Source organism: Panthera pardus, unplaced genomic scaffold, assembly GCF_024362965.1.
Source record: "Panthera pardus isolate Hobbes unplaced genomic scaffold, ASM2436296v1 HiC_scaffold_11, whole genome shotgun sequence".
Classification (NCBI taxonomy): domain Eukaryota; kingdom Metazoa; phylum Chordata; class Mammalia; order Carnivora; family Felidae; genus Panthera; species Panthera pardus.
The window spans coordinates 32,628,925-32,644,130 of record NW_026526666.1 but is presented as its reverse complement, the minus strand read 5'-3'; positions in this window follow the sequence as shown (position 1 = coordinate 32,644,130).

Below are 15,206 nucleotides of genomic sequence, written 5' to 3'. Positions count from 1 at the left end.
TAATTGAGCATGGTAGTGAGAAAGGTGGGGATGGGGGATTCAAGAATGAGTCTCAGGTTTCTAACTTGGCTGACTGGGTCGGGGAGATCCCTGAAGCTGAGGGTATTATTATAGAAGCATATTAAGGTAATCCATTCAGTTTTGTATTTATTGATGTTGAAGCAATAAGGGTGTGTGTGTGTGTATGTGTGTGTCTGTGTGTGTGTGTGTGTGTGTGTGTGTGTATGAAAAAATGGATCTCTAAGTTTAAAACTCAGAACAGAGTTCTAGACTGAAGATATAGATTCACAGATTTCAGAATCATCAGCCTGTAACTGGTGGCTGAAACTGTGGAAGCAGGTGAGGTCACTAAGGAAATTTTGGAAGAGTTATAGCCTAGGAGAAAATCAAAATTAAGAAAGGAATTAACAAATTTTCTCTAAAAGGATCAGAGAGGGTCATGGAAAACCAAAGAGAGTATGGTGGCACGGAGTGATATGCTCTGAAACACTTCCACTGAATTTGATGATAAGGAAGATTGCAGTAGATTTAGGAGGGGCTTAGAAATAATGGAAAAGAATCTATTTATTTCTTAGAAGTATGATAACAAGAGAGGTATGCAATGGAGAAAAATATAAATAAGTTTATAAGCTACAAAGAGGAAATCCCTCTCCCCCAAAAAGGTAGAAGGTACTTAAGACAAAAGTGAAGAAAGACAGATTCCCTCAGAGGGAAAATGAGGAATTAAGAGTCAAGGATAAAGGGGGAAGGACTGGCTTAGAACAGAAGAGACACCCATTCTATACAACTGGAAAAAGAGATAAATCAAGTTGTGGCTAGAGAAAAATCTGATGAGAAAGCTTAAGATACCACCTCATTACTTTTAAGACTAGAAACAGCATAGTGCATTCTGAGCGGTTGAACGTTTAGAGACTGGTCATTGTAATGGGAGGGTGCAATAAATAGTAGACAAAGTCTCTAGAGGTGAACAAGACAAGAAAGCACAAGTTTAGAACTCTGGCACAGATATCACCCCTAGGCTCATGATGTCACTGAACTTCGGATGGAAAAGGGGACTTCAGGGACTGTTTCAAAGTCTCCAGTGACCCAAAGCTAGGGAGAAGCGAGTTCGCAAAAAGACAACAACGGTCTAACATCATGAATCTCAAAAGACTAGTGAGTTTTACTGGGGAGTGAAGGAATGCTGATTTAGAAGTCCATGAAAAATGAGAAGAAGAAGGCTGAGTGCATTCCCAGTTTAAACCAGAGGCACCCCAGCCTGTATGATATAGTATGGTCACTTTAGCTAAAGGAGAAATGGATCTTTAAGGAACATTCAAGTTTCAGCTAAGAGAAGAGATGAGGAAAATTTTTTGTGTCTAGGTACATGATGTAGCAAAGAAGGTTAATGGGGGAATGTTTTGGAGATAAGTTTGTACAAGTGCTTCCTTGAGTCCCTCCGTAACTGACCACATGATGCTACCCTCCCTTCTTTCTGCTTTGGAAATCTCCTCAGTAGCTTGTCATGGCCATTCTTTCCTCACTCACCTCAAAGGCCTTCACTAATCTCTCTACCTATCTGTCAATCTTTCAAGGCCCAGTGTGAATCCTGCCTCTTTTTTGAAACATTCTCTGGTTATAACAGCTTTTCTGGACTTCTCAATTCCATGAATCATTATGTACTTTTTGGATATGTCAATGTGGGGTACATCATTATATGCTGCTTATGAATCACTGTGTTGGCTTGGTTTTAAAAATAGCTCGCAAACTCTTTGAATCTGCATGGTGGTTTTTTATTGTGTGATTTGCACTTGACCATCTCATCCCTATTTCTTTTGAGGAACTGCTTCTTGCCAATTTTAATAATATGTTTCTGTTGGGGATCAAAATTGCTTCTCTATCTATCACAATATTCCATCATATCTTTCTAATCACAGAAATAGCCAGGTGACCAAGGTTGGATCATTTATAATACTACATCCTGGTAGTCACAGTGATTTATCTATAGAGTAACTAATGGGAATTCTTCTCTAGGATTTTCCCAGTGGGAGCTGAAAGGAAAAAGAAGTCTGATTAGAGTCAGACTTCCTAGCTGATGACAGGTATATTCTGTGATGGTTAAACTTATGTGCCAACTTGACTAGGCCACAAGGCACTCAGATATTTAGTCAAACATTATTCTAGGTATTTCTGTTAGGGTGTTTTTGGATGAGGTTAATATTTAAATTGATAGACTGAGAAAGCAGATTGCCCTCCCTAGTGTGGGTGGGCCTTGTCCAATCAGTTGAAGGCCTGCATAAAATAAAAGGTTGTCCCTCCTCCAGATAAGAGAGAATTATTCCTGCCTGAATGCCTTCAAACTGTTACACTGACTTTTCTTCCTGCCTTCAGACACAAACAGAAACCTTTGTTCTTCCTGGGTCTTGAACCTATCATCTTTTGGAGTCATCAGCTCTCCTGGATCTCCACTTTACCAACTCACCCAGCAAATCTTGGGTCTTGGAAGCCTCCATAATAATGTAAGCCAATTCCTTATAACAAATCTATTCACATTATATGTATCTCTAAACACAGTTATACATACATACACATATATTTGCATATCCATCCTATTGGTTCTGTTTCTCTAGAGAACTCTAGCACACATTCCCTGGTATGTGGAGAAAGAGAATGAAACTCACATCCAGAGACAAGAGGCACAGAAAAAGGGAGATGATTTCAAAGCATCAAGACACAGGTTTTAATTTTCTTTAAGATGGCTATAGCATTGTTTCCTTTCATTCTGTGAGCTAACCTGGAATCTTCCAATAAGTTTCCTTTGGTGATTTAACTAGATTGAGTTGTGCTTCTGTGACTTACAACCAAAAGAGCCCTGACTAAAACAATCTTTGTTTTATATGTCTATATCCCGTTCAGCACTCAGGACTGTGCACATGATTGTTTCAATAAAAGCTCGTTGATTGATCGATTGATATTAGAATTACATTACTCTTTGTTCAGTTGGTAACTGCTGAGCTCCTGGTCTTCTCAATATTTCATTCTGAGCCCTATAATGAAGAAAATTTATCCAGACTGCTCCTAAGAGATAATCCAACTCCAAGAGAACACAGCCACTGGCAATAAATAGCCCAGATTCACAAAGAATAAAACAGATTAGACTAACTAGAAACTTTTTGGCTGAAATCACAAAGATTATATTAGCTAAAGGGAATGTGGTAGATGATTATTTGATCTTGTATCTTGATAGTGCACATAGTAAAGTGCTGGGTACAGCATCTCATGAAATCTTGATAGCTAAATTAATTTAAATTGGCTGAATATGTAGATCTTAAATATCTGAATACAGCAAACATGGGATGAATATAATATAAGAAGGTGTCAGGTTAGAATGTGCAGACTGGCTAATCAGATAATAGGGGATCAGTTTAACTCTGTTTTATTGGACCATCATCACTAATAGCATCTGAAGGGGTAAACAGCATGTTAATGAAATCTTCAAAGCATTGGTGAGAACATTAATAAATTAAACAAAGAACTTCAAGAGATATGAGAGATATACTGACAGAATAAAAGTTAGTATATTAGAGGGGAAAATATTCCTCAGATCACTTAGATCCCACATGCTTAATTAGAAATAAAAGGAAAGTGACTAAGTAAGATAAAGTTGTCTAATTTTAGAAAGAAGCTAGAGATCAGTGCTAAATACTTTGGCATGAAAGGTGACATGATAGTCTAGAGAGCAAATATAGGTAGTATAGTGTGCATTCAGACCCACAGTTTTTTTTTTTTTTAATAGGGAGAATGCATATCTAATCTTAGGGTTAGAAATGAGTTTCAAGACATGAAATCAAAAGAAGAATCCATAAAGAAGAGATTGGCCAACTTAATGATTAAATGTCATTAGGCATTTGTTATTAAAAACAACAAAACACAATGAGGGGATAATAATGATTATATCTAAAGTTCTTCAAGTCCCTGAAGTATAAGATTAATAACCCAATAGAAAATAAAAAAAAATTCTATGACAATACTGAAAAGACAAAAAATAAATCATCAATGATAAATGAAAGTTCTTACCCTTATTACTGAAAAAAAAAGGAAAAAAAGATATGACATTTTTGACCTTGAGAATCAACAGGTCTAGAAATGAAACATTTTTTTATTTTCTGCTAGTAGGAATAGTATTAAAAGCTAACACACACTGAGTGTTTAATATCAGACTACAACTTTCAGGCATGAGAATTTGGATAATAGGATAAGAGTATATTTAATTTTTTTTTTTGCATGACACTCAGCAAGTACCATTGTGCTTTTAATGTTTATTTTTGAGAGAGAGAGAGAGTGAGCACACATGAGTGGGGAGAGGCAGTGAGAGACAGGGAGAGACAGAATCCAAAGCAGGCTCCAGGCTCTGAGCTGTCAACACAGAGCCCGACGTGGGGCTTGAACTCACAAACTGTGAGATCATGACCTGAGCCAAAGTTAGAGACTTAATCAACAGAGCTACCCCTAGGCATGGAGTGCCCCTAGGCACCCCTAGGATAGAAGCCTATTAAAACAGAATAAGCTAGCCTGCAATCACAAAAAGAAAAGGAAGTTTATTTATTTTTTAATACAAGAGTCTTGGGCATGTGTTTGGTTGGTAAAACAGCTTTTATCTGGTCATCCCAGAAACCGCACTCCCTGTCATCTTTTTCTCCATCATCTTCATCCAGTGAAAAGCAGAGGTGGAGGATGAGCATGCAGCGTTTCCACTCACATTCCAATGGAGAAGCTGCAGTCATTTGGCATCACTATTTGAATATAGGAGAGCTTAGGAAATGTAGTCTAACTGTGTGTTCCAAGAAGGAGAGCAAAATTAGGCAGTCGGCTAGGAGTCTCTGCCACAAGACTGAAGAGTCAAAGTAACGGGCTGAAATGGAATCCATTCATGTAGCTCAAGGAGTGATCAGCTCCAAAAATAAACTGACAAGGTCACATTCATTAACTCTTTGGAAAATCTCTCACAACACTCTCATTTGGTCCACATAACACCTCTGTTATCAGCATTAATGTTTCTGAGATAAGTATTAGTGTTTCTATAGGGAAAATACAGGTCTGAAAGTCTTTAAAAATACCTCTAAGTCAGACAGCTAGTGAATGGTGGAGTTGAACTCAGTCTGCCCGATTCCACAGCCAGCTTCTTTGTTTAGTCTATACCACAAGGATGGAGTTAGCAAGCCCATCTTTCTCTACATTAACCACACAGAATCCATCACTAACTTTATATTCTATCACTCACTTTCAAGTCAACATGTAATAAGAATCTACTATTTGCTGGACTCTGAACTAGTCAAATTAATATGTATTATCTCTCAATCAATTCAACCACCCTTGAGGAAGACATTTTTATTTCCCACTAAGGGTAAACTTGGCAAGAGTCACATAGCGAGTGGGCAGCAGATCCAGATTGCAAAAAGTGTAGACTCCTCACCATTAACACCATGCAGCACCCACTCTCACGTACACCCACTTCCCCAGTGAGACTTCATGAAGGCCGACTATGAACACAGCACCGTAAGGTGCTTCAAGAACCTACTCTCTGCTCTCAACAACCTGACAAGTTAGTTGGGGGAGATGAAACGTATACACTCCCAAGCACATACTAACCACACACGCACAAAAAGCAGTGTGTAAGCTGACGTGGTGTAAAGGGCACTGACAGTTTGTATTTCACAGAATTCCAAATTTAAACGTATATTGGAGATGTAAGTGAAAGCTTCTCGGATTGAGGAGGAGTTGGAATAGGTGGATTAACAGAGACAGGCCCAGGGAAAGGAAAGACAGACAGCTTCCAATATGGGAGAACAGAGAAGCCAAGCCACGGAGGGTGGTAACAGGCAAGAGTTGTTTTTAAGTCCCCTGGGTCACTATCTGGCCAGTAACGTTGGTTAAAACAAGCAAATAAGCAAAATGCTTTACAAATACAGGTTAATGATATCTTGGTTCTGTTATTTTCCCTTCCAGAGTGAATGATCTGAATCCTAACTCAAACTCTCCTCTGAAGGGCTCCAATTCTTGGTTTGAAATACCTTCCCCTCCCCCCTTTTTATGAATGTGCAAATGTTATAATGCAAAGGTGAACTGAAAGCTCTTTGTCTTCAGAGACTAAAATATATTGCCCTAATATTAGTTGGTGATATTGCTCTTGCAACAGCTCAACAGCTGTTTTCCTATTAATATATGTGCAGTTTACTTTGTTTAGCCAGGCTTATACCAAAAGATCTAACTGGAAGGGAGAGGAGAGACCGCAGGGAGAAGGGAAGAAGAGAGTTCCCTGGCTCCAAAAATCTTATTTTTAATGTGTGGTCAAATTGTCTTCTTTCCCAGAAATGACATGAATACATTTTTAAGAAAACTTTATCAGCCTTTTGGGGGTAGTATATGGGGATACTTTTTCTTTACAAAAATGATCCTAAAAACTAAACTGCTCTTGACTGAAAGAGTATTGACTGAAAGGGTATTGACTAGATCCCTAGAGTATATTAAAATAGAGACTCATGTCTCATGAGGCATTGACGTTTTCAAATCATAAGGCAGCCTGGTTTAAATCAGATGTTTATTAGAGCCTTACTAGACATAGGTACTATCTTATATACTTACTGTCCAACTCAGCTTTGGTTCCAATGATGCCAGGCAAGAACAGAGACCCATTTCCACTGGTAGAATAGAACTGCCCTCTTCTATTCTAACACCAGGCATTCACTCCTTTAACAAATATTTATTTCTCTCTAACCGTGAGCCAATCATTTTTCTATGTATTAGTAATATAACAGTAAACCAAAAAAAGGCAAAGTAATAAATAATATAAAATATGTTACAGTCTGAGAAACAGAATAACTCAAGATAAGGGGATAGAGGCATGGAGGGGGTGCTACTTAGAGTGGACTGTACAGGGGAATCCTCCTCCAGGATGATATGAAATTTGAGTAGAAGTGAAGTGACCTGAATGAAGTAAACAGGCAAGTCCTCTGGCTATTTGGGGGAAAGCCATTTTAGGCAGATCTACGAGTTAAGTTCAAAGGGCCCAAGGGAGGCAGATGCTTGGAGTGCTTGAAGAACAAGAAAGAAGGCATTGTGGCCTGCAAACAGTAATCAAAGAGAAAGAGACAGAAAGTGAGTCAGATAGCAGATGGAGGAACAGGTCAATGTGGGTCAATTTTACTCTAGATGATGTTGAAAATCTTATGAGTGTCTTGAACAGAGAAGTGATATTATATAACTTATTTTTTAAAGGTAGTTGCAGTTGCTATTTTGAGAATAGATGGTGGAGGCACAAGGGATGTAGCAGGGAAACAATTTAGTAGGCTACGCAGTAAGGGAGAGAAAAGATGATAGCCTGGACCTGAGGGAGGGGAGCACAGTGGATATAAGTGGTGAAAAAGGTCATGTTGTAGATATATTAGAACACAGAACTGATAGACAATTTTTGGTGGATTGGATTAGGGTATCGGGGTGGGGGAAGGTACAAATCTAGCATGAATCCAAGTTTTGATACTGGAGTAATTGAAAGGAGTTGTAATTTGGAGAGCTGGAGAAGGCAGGAGGGTGGAACTATGTTTTCTTGTGTTAGGTTTGAGAATGCTGATTACAAGTGGAAATGAGGAATAGATGAAATGCAGGAAATGAGAATTCAGGGGACAAATCAGAACTGAGATGTAAATATGAGAATTTTCAGGGTACAGTATTATGTGGAACACCTGCCTATATAAGCTCACCTAGGGAGTACCTGCAGAATAAAGAGATGAAGAATTCCAAGAAAGGAGCCCTGAGGCATGCCATCACTTAGAGGTTGGAAGCATAAAACACAATTGTGCAAAAGAGATTGAGAAATCGCAGTCACGGAGACAGGAGGAGAACCAAGAAAGAAAAGGGTCCTAGAGACCAAGTGGATATATTATTTCTGGGAGGAAGGAGGATTGAGAAGCAGGTGAACAGCAGGCTCCAAGAGCAGACAAGAAGAGAAAACTTCCCAGCTTTGGTCATAATTCAGTTAAAGTAACTGAAGCAAGGCTCTGGGGTCTGACTGCCTAACAGGAGTGTGACTGAAAGTTACTTAATGTTGGGGGCTCATCCCAGACTTACCCCTGCTCTTATGCTCTTATGTCAGCACATCTTGCTGATGACACCTTCTAGCTTCTAATTATCTCCACCTCAAGAAGAATACCAAGCAACCATTTAAGGATGATTATACAACTTCATTTTATTGGGGCTTCCTCCCTACATCCTCTTTGCTACAACCATGCTATACTCATGGTTGGTGTCTCAATTATCTCATCATTTTTGTAGGGTCCACATGTGCCACTGAACAAAGATCTTTCCATACACTTTGTAGTAACCCTGACAATAAATGTGAGAGTTAGATATTTCTGTTTCTATCTTAATACCTGAGAAAACTGAGACAGATGGGAAAAGTGCTTGCTTATACATGACAGAGCTCAGACCTCAGTGTATCTAAATCCAGAGTCCATGCTCTTACCTATTCCTCTGCTCCTGATTTAGTGACTACCATGTGCCTGGTTTACTCTCAGGAAAAGAACTTTTATTTCATATACAGAAAAATAAATACTAGGACCTTCCCAACATTCTAAGGAAAAGTATTTGCAAATCTTTCATAAACCCTTACCTCATCCATCTCTCAGAATAATGCCTTATCTAATTCCAAAAGTTTTAAATGCCCTCTTTAGCTGGTAGTACTTTACATGGTAGTACTCTCATTCCCAGGATTTCTCTCCTTAAGGTATGAGAATTGTGCTGTTGTGTGTGTGTGTGTTTGTGTGTGTGTGTGTGTGTGTGTGTGTTATTTTGTTTTATTGGTGGAGGTTGGGCAGGTGAGAAGGTGTATCTATGCTTTTCATTACATAAGTAATGTATATTTCCTTGTTTATATCACTTCTCTGCAGTCAGGCTTTCAATTACTTATGTCTATGGACTTGCTTTTATGCCGAAGTGTATTTATTTTGAAAATATATGAAATGGAGAAGTTGATCTCTATCTATTACATTAGTTCAAGCTGAATCTCTAAGATGTTAGGGTCTACCATTTCTATTCTTATTAGATAATAATATTTATAGAATATTCATGCATATTGTGCTCTATTTGAACTTTACCAATCATTTCTTCCTGTATCACATTTATAAGGCAAATGCTCTTACTAGAGTTTTAATCTCATAAGTGCGATTCAAATACTTTACCATTTTTGATGGTAGAAAGTAAAAAAGTGAGATTTGTGCTTCTTTTCAACCAAAGTATCTGGGCTAAACTCAATTTACCTCCTTATACCATGACTATTTTACTTCTCAGCTTAGTGAAAACCAAAATAATATTTCAGTAGCCATGGAAATTGTATCCTGCCATTTCTTTTGGCTAATGCATGGTTGTTGTTCCAGTTGTTGAATTTTTATCTCATCAAAAACTTTCATTAATATTCCAATGGTTTCTTCAGAGACCATCCCTCAAAAACTAACAGGAACATGTTAATAACTTGATGGGGGGTCGAGCTCCACTAAGCTTCTCATCATTTCCAATAGCTCAACAAACATAAATTCAGAGCTGCCTTCTTAGAATTTCCTTTTCAACAAAAGCATGTACTTTCAGGAGCTAAATTTTTATTTTAAATTTCAAAATAACAGGACAGCAAACGTCCAGTGCTCTATATGCCTGCTTTAAACGTCACATGCTAATAACCATGGACAGATCCACAAAGACTCAAACCAACAAAAGCTCTATAAACTAAAAAGAGAAATTCTATGAGCTACAAGCAAAATTCCACAGCAGAGACAAGCTCTATTAAATAACCTAGGGGCATCTCTTTGGCCTTATTTCTCAACCCTCCTTCTTCTTTTTAAATCTGCCATTTTCATTTTTCCTATCAAAATGACAGAATCTGATTCTCTAGCCATATTCACCTTCTTTCAGTTTCTTACTCCTCCTCGCCTTTCCTATCTCCCTCCCCCAAATCTCCCAGTCTGTGCTACCTGCCCTGATGTCCAGAGAAAGTGCAGACTTTTTCAGATTTCCTAGAACACTGTAATTCTCCTACCATAATATTTATTATACTTTAGCATCATGGCTTCCTTTATTGAATCTCTTCAATATCAGACCTGAGGCAACGACAGCAAGGATTCACCATTTTGTCAAAAAATGCCTACCACGTATTATGTACTTCATAACTTTGAGTTGAAAAAATGAACACATCATTAGAGAAGGTAGATGAATGAGACATTCTAGTGGTAGTGTGGTTTTTAGGAGTTGAGGCTTCCTTGGACCAAGAGAACTACATTCAAATCTCAGGTTGGGAACCACCAGCTTAACTTACTGACCTTGGATAAATTGCTTAATCTATTTGAATTTGAGGTCCTTCTCTATGAAAATGGAGGTAAAAATAGATACTTCCTCAGAGAATTATAGCAAATATGCAATGAAAAATTTCATATAGCACTGTATCCAGTACATAAAAGTATTATATATATATTTCTTGTTGTTACTAAACAATATTATTACTAAATAATAAATTGTGCTTACAGGTCTGGTTATGAATTGCATTTGTAGCACTGGTTAGGAGTTTCAGTGGCAAATCCAAAAACAACTAATGGAAAAAGTTTACAGGGTAAAAACAGTAATTGTAAAGTAATGTGTTGAATCTACAGCCACAGACAATTAATGAAGCCTAGGATATGGCAGGACATTGGCTAACCTCTTAAATTCTCTAATAGGCAAAAAGGACAATGAATGTTATCCCTTTGTGCTTATCTCTGAAAATTAAAGAAATATAGACCGTATTACATATGTCATAAACTAAAAGGCAACCATTAGAATTAAAAATAAGAATTTTATCTTCTAAATAAGTATAAGAAAATAAAGACATATGTTTAAAAAGATCATGGTATAGTGAAACACAGAAAACTTAAGTGAGGTGCGCCTGGGTGGCTCAGTCAGTTAAGCGTCCGACTTTGGCTCAGGTCATGATCTTGTGTCGGTTTGAGCCCCTCATCAGACTCTGTGCTGACAACTCAGAGCCTGGACCCTGCTTCAGATTCTGTCTCTGTCTCTCTCTGACCCTCCCCCATTCATGCTCTATCTCTTTGTGTCTCCTAAAAATGAATATATGTTAAAAAAATTAATAAAAAAATTAAAAAAAAAAAACAAGTGAAACATAGAAAACTAAGGCAACAGCAGAGCAGGGAAAATAAAAGCAAATAAAAAAACAAAATTCGTAAGGCATGGCAAAAGCAAGGCCAAATCTATTAGTTATGAAAATATATAAAATAAATACATTATGCATCCTGTTAAGAAAACAAGGCTTCTCAGATTGATACTAAAAAAAAAAAAAAATTGATATAATCCTCCAGAGACCAAATAACTTTATAAGGATAAAGTGAAAGATTCATTAAAGATAATCAGAAATTCAGTCTTTTACAATTTCAAGTTTTCCATAATAAGTAGATATTACCTCTTTAATTAGGGAAACAAAGGATTAGGTTAATGCATGTTAAGACCTCAAAAGAGTCTCTGGCACAGAGTAAGCTCTACTTAAGGGTTTGTTCAGAGTATGACTTGTTACTACGGCTTTGCCAGTGCTATCCAAATAATATATCAAAACCGGGACACAGCAATAGTATCACAATCACACAGCCCCCTTCACTTTAAGGAGGTCTTTAAGTTGGTCACATATATGGAAGGTCCAAGGTGAAATTTCTTGTAAAATTTCAGTTCTTTGTGGTACAGCCTATTCACCATCCTCATATCCTTCATTTCTAGACTAATGAGTGGCAGATAGTGATACTTTCATTATTTTCACTAAAACAGTAATAATCACATTAAATTGGTCTGCAGTTTACAAAGTGGAGTCCTATTTTCTGAGAGAATAGAAGAGTTAAGCAAAATTTAATTTAAAAGTCTTTGCTTTCTCCCACAGTATAAATTCAGCTATTGTACTCATTGATTTCATTCACTGAATCATTTGCCAGTTGCTTAGCAGGAGTTATGCCTATATAAAGGTGAATGAAAACACATGGTCCTTGACTTCATAAAGCTTATTGTCTATTAGAAAAGAACAATTATTATGTAACCTGCAAAACAAAACAAAAACAAAAGAAAACAACGCAACAACAACAAAAAGCAGTTCCATGAGAGCACACAAGCATATAACCGAGAAGTCTATCTCCTATTGACAGGGGCAGGCAGGCCAGGGTTTTCACAGAAGAACTTTAAAGGCCAAGGGTTTTTACTAACATATCTTCTCTGCCATGTCCATGATTCAATCCATCTTTCTAATATCCAGAATGCTGATTCACTAGAATAAGGACATTTATATTCAATAGATCCTTTGTTCCAATCTCCCAAATTAGCTCTATAATATATCACTTTATACCTTGTTTTATTAAACCCTACATGTCTTCTGAAAAATACATGTTTTGCATTCATTAGTCAGTAAGAACCCCAGGTAACTGCTGGGGTGGGGAAAAAAAGAAGACATACACCCAAAATGGGCTGTTATATACACAGAGTGAAACACTTTCAAACGGGTTTATGTTTGGGAAAGAAGCATAATGTTCCTTGCCCAGCACACTCTGCTTCAGCAATGAGTGGAGGGTTTGGCATTAGGTCAGTTGCTTTGTTGTGTTTTGATAGATTGGGCCATATCTGAAGTTTATTACCTGGACATGAAGGAGAAAAGCCACATAGCAAATTGGCAAATATCCCCCCCACCCCCACCCCTCGACTCTTTTCAATACCCCTAGAACGTTTATAAAACATTTTAAGTTAATCAAACAACACTGGCATGCATTCCCGTTGTAAAAATGAAGACAGTAGACAGGAGATTAAAATCACTTGTGACATCCAGCCCTGTATCCCTATAGCATGTACCGTCAATAGAGACAATCACTGTCATTGATTTGATGTGCTTTCTCCAGGTCCTTTTTCTCTGAATTTACATATACAAATGAGCATTCTAATTTCTGTGGTCTTTTGTTTTTTATACACAAAAAAATAATATTATTCTGTGGATATTTTTGGAAACTTGTTTTTTCAATAAAGACTACTAAACCTTACAGATTTTACATGAGAATGTCAATAGATCTGCCTCATTTATTTTTATTGTTGTACAGCATACCAAAGTGAGGACTTTATTAATTCTCCTACCAGTGGGCATTTACATTGTTCCCATTTTTTTCCCATTACAAACAATACTGCAGTGAATGTTCTTGAGAATATGCTAGCAGGTCTTCTACTAGCTCTCATACATGTAAAATTTGTGAACACTTCTGAAGTGTTGCCTATCACTTTGTAATTGTACATATTATCATAAATGACATCAAAAAATGTCAAAAATCAGAATGACATGGGCATGGACCAATCAGCAAGGATGCACAAAGGAGCCAGGGCAGATGCCAGGAAGAAGCATTCAGTATGCTGTGCTTGTTCCTTCTACCCAAATGACTACACTAGAAATTGGGTTTTCAGTGCTGCCATTCAAGAAACACTTTTACCCTCTTACGTATTTTCTTGTGATCATATTCGGCTAGTATGCTAGTAGTGGTGCTCATCATGGCCAAAAATTATAAGTCAAAGACTCTGTGTGTGTGTGTGTGTGTGTGTGTGTACATGAGCTTGCGATGGTTCATTATAGCTGATATGAAAATACTAATTATTTTTTTTAAGAAATGTTACATTTCCATTTAAGTATGTAAATAAAGTAGAGTAAGGAACATAACTTTAAAGGAAGATTTTTAAAGGAGATGATACCCCAAGATAGGTTGGTATCTTTCTCAGGAAATACTATTTTTTTTTTATTCATTCCAGTCCTAATGTTACATACAAAGTTTGATCATATATTTCTTAATAATTCACATTTTTAGTTTTTACCTTTTCTAAAATTTTAGAATGCTTCTTGTGTTTCAGGTCACTTCCCCACAAATGCTCCTCTAGCTTTTTAAATTATAACTATACCTTCTTAAGGAACTAATCCTGTGACTACTCAGCTTTCATATTTGCTTAAAAATGTCAAAAGTTTCAGTCATCTTCTTCTTAAGGTGCTTCTTTCATCCTTTCCATGACATAGAATCAAAAAAGAAGGGGAAGAAACACATGGGGCATTCCCTTTGCTGAGATTTCAAAAACTGCTTGTGATTACTTCAAAAGAATCTGAAAGAAGTTCTTTTCTGTTTAATTATTAACCAAGAATGAAGCATAACTTTTCCATAGTTTTTCTTTTTGAATAATGGGAAATGGGAATAGCATGGCATGTTGTAGTCTATAAAGCACAGTCTCATCCCCAAATGGAAGCATCTAGCAAAGTAAAACAATACATCTCAGAATATCATTTCCTTTAGCAATACCCTAGCGATGATTCCCTACCCTTATACAAGGATCTTCTCTTGCTAACACCTACATACTATTAGAAAAAATTATAATAAATTATGTGAGGATTTGAAAACTGGTTATCTGACAGCAGCCAGGAGAGAGGAGTGTGGGTCAATCCTATCTTCCATGCCCCGATCCCCAATCACTCAGAAATATAATTGTTTTGTACCTCTGTGATCCAAAAGCAAATCAAAGCCATATTTCATTCAAAGTACTCATGGCAGAGGGATCTTGGGAAGCAATTTCCAACCCTATGATTTTAGAATCTATTAAACCTCTTGTTCTTATAATTATCTTCACATTTTCTCCATTACTTTACATAGATACCAGAATAAAGAAGCTGCAATTTTGATTACAGGATTGTTTTAATCTCATTACTTCTACATATCCACTTTTTCTCTTTAATTTCTAATTTGAAACATATTAAAATAATAAAAAAATTTCAATGATTCTAACACTAATTATTTGACAGGTCTAAGATCCTAATCTCTCAAAACATCTTACTTATTTCAATGAAGCACATACAATTCTAAGCATTAAGAAAAAACTTAATTTTAATTTATTCTGTAAATGAAGAACATTTATTTAATTTGATAACACATCTGGCTACTCAAACTGAATGTGAAAGGAAGAAATAGTATGTTGTTGAAAACCTAAAATCAAGGTTGACTACTTTATGCTGTATGGATCAACCCAATGCTTTTGTTCAAAACACATTTATTCTAAAACTATGGGATAGATACGTTCACTGGTCACACATAACTCTGATCCAGGCACTGTATTAAGTTCTTGGATATAAAGATACAGGACTCTGGCTTAAG